This window comes from Crocuta crocuta, unplaced genomic scaffold, assembly GCF_008692635.1.
Source record: "Crocuta crocuta isolate KB4526 unplaced genomic scaffold, BGI_CrCroc_1.0 scaffold255, whole genome shotgun sequence".
Classification (NCBI taxonomy): domain Eukaryota; kingdom Metazoa; phylum Chordata; class Mammalia; order Carnivora; family Hyaenidae; genus Crocuta; species Crocuta crocuta.
Window position 1 is genome coordinate 1,095,371 of NW_027530670.1, and position 2,758 is coordinate 1,098,128.

The following is a 2,758-nucleotide window of genomic DNA, read 5'->3' on the forward strand; positions in this document are numbered from 1 at the left end:
ACCCGAGATGGCTGTGAGGGTATTAGTCTATATCTAGGTGAATTTGGGTTTCTAGTCTTAAGAAAGCCCATATTGTAAAGCTTATGTTTCTCTGTATCATCAGTGGGATTCATTTCATTTTGCACATGGTGAACTCTTCACTGAGCGTTGGAGAGTAAGAGTTGGAGCACCTGTGGGTTCATCAGCTGATCTTTCTTGAATACTGTGCTGTGAGCTGGGGAGTGGGCAGGTTCTGCATGGGTGGAGTCAAGCTGATTCCGGTCTTGCTAGAGGAAGTGCCCCTGCTAGTACAGGCCATAGACTATTTTTGGAAGGATAAACAAAGCATTGCGAATATTGATTGCTTTGGGGGAAGGAAACTTGAGTAGCTGGTATCAAGGCCCTGTGTGATGAGATGGAGAGGGCTCTGGGAGTTCTCAGTTGAGGACCCTTAGAAGAGGTGGGGTATAAGCTCAGCCCCGAATGGGGTCAACAAGTGAAGGACGATAATTAATCTGGTATTAACTTGGAATCTAGCCTTGGCCCTATCTTCTTTTCAGAGGTTCTGCATGGAGCCAAGGTAAGAATGTATAGATGGGAAGGTTAGGGAGGCTGTCCCAACCTCCTTGCCTATCTACTATGTCAGGCCTGTAGAGGGTCCTCATATTTGCCTAACACAGTGTCGCACCACATGCTTTTCCCTTTGGGCCCAGGACAGGCCTAGCTTGGAAGGAGAAGGTTGGGATGCTCCTGATTCCTGAGTTTTTTAGTGGACAAAGCCCATTGGCTCAGGGATTTTTGGACCCACGTAGCTCTTCCTTTTGGAATTACGAGTCTGAGTTGGAGCATCAGAGCCCCATTCTAAAGCCTGAACTGCTAGGGCTGTTATCAGGGTCAGGGAGGAGGTTTTGTACATGTTTGCTGACAAAAAATCAGAGAAAATGAGGTGGGAAAGGAGGTGCAGGGCGGGAGCTATAACCATGTGGCTCACTTTGGACTTTACAAATTCTGAGGTGGGGATGGTTAATGTACACTTTGGTCCCAAGCAGGATGGCTGCTTGGAAAACAGTGAGCAGTAAGGCTTGACTAGAGATATAGATGGTGTGAAGGGAGATTCTTGGAGGAATAATAGGATGAATGAGTTGAGCCTGGGTCAAAGAGAGCCTTAACAGTCACACTAGAAAGAGTTAGCATCCTACTAATGGTTTAGCATGACCAGAGCTATATGGATGGCAGATTAATCTTATGTGAGTGGGGGGGACTGGAGAAAGGGGCATTTAAAAAGTTTTAATATTATTTATTTTTGAAGAGATAATATATTAAAATGGTTCAAAACTCAAAAAGTACAACAAAAATACGATGATTTCATTACAATCTATTTATTAGCCCAGCCATTCAGTATCCTTTCCTAGGAGCAATCAACTTTAATAATGTCTTATTTTTCCAAAAATAGTATGTGTGTGTACAATAAAGAAAGTACAGGGGCGCCTGGGTGGCTCAGTCGGTTAAGCGTCCAACTTTGGTTCAGGTCATGATCTTGCAGTTCATGGGTTCGAGCCCCACGTTGGGCTCTGTGCTGACAGCCAGCTCAGAGCCTGGAGCCTGTTTCAGATTCTGTGTCTCCCTCTCTCTCTGACCCTCCTCTGCTCACGCTGTCTTTCTCTCTCAGAAATAAATAAAACATTTTAAAAAATTTAAAAAAAGAAAGTACATAGTTTTTTAAGATTTCTCTCTTTTTTACACAGACACTAACATATTATATACACCCTTCTTTTTCTTACATGTTTCATCTCATTTAATTCATGAAGCAAACATGTGAGCCAGGAAATATCTCCATTTTACAGATGAGGCAATTGAGGCATAGAGGGTTAAGAAATTTACCTAAAATTACAGATTTTATAGGTGGTAAAGTTGAGATTTGAACCTGGAGAGTCTGATTTCAGAGACCCTTATTATTATAGGGATATATTATAATACAAGTATTTATTGTACCAAAAATCCCACTGGTAAAATGTACACATCAGGAAACTGACCCCTTTCACATGAACTAGGAAGTGCTATGTTAGCCTAAGTGTCTGTAGGGTAATTTTCAGTTATTGACAGAATTTTCAGTTCCAGTAAAAGCTATCTGTTTTCTATCTCACCTGGAGCCTTCTGGTTACAAACTGCCTCCAAGAAGTTTCCTGTTCACAGCAGAGGCTCTTCAGGTTTTCCTCCATCATTAGGTCTGCAGTCTTAGTCCATTTGAAGAGGAACATTGGTATTGTAGCAGTGGCATTTATTAAGGAACTTGATCCTGTACAGAAACTCTTCATCAATAAGATTAGAGAATACAGAACTAAGCGCAGGCAGCTGGAGGACCTGTTGACCCTGGCCCAGAGTACCAGCAAGAGCTGGAGAGATCGTTTTTCAAACTTAATCAAATGTATGGTCTAGCAGACATGAATATGTTCCCTAACTTCACATTTGAAGATCCCAAATTTGAAGCCATCAAAAAACTCCAGTCCTGAAGAAGAAATGTAAAATTTATTTGGTAATATGTCCTAGATTAGTTGTACAACTTGTCAGAAGTATCAGAATAAACATGTATTTCTCGACTGTCAAAAAGAAAAGAAAAGCTGTCTTTCAATACATGAGTTTATTTTTCCTACATTAAAAAAAATGTTCTGATGGGGCACCTGGGTGGCTCAGTCAGTTAAGCAACCGACTTTGGCTCAGGTCATGATCTCACAGATCATGGGTTCTAGCCCCGCATCAGGCTCTTTAGTGACAGCTCGGA

The 2,758-nt window shown here is 41.8% G+C and overlaps 1 pseudogene; it reads left to right on the forward strand.

Annotated features, from left to right (window-relative positions):
• The first annotated feature begins 548 nt into the window (after nt 1-548).
• Nucleotides 549-2,489, forward strand: LOC144235615 (ATP synthase peripheral stalk subunit F6, mitochondrial pseudogene; annotated as a pseudogene).
• The last annotated feature ends 269 nt before the right edge of the window (nt 2,490-2,758 follow it).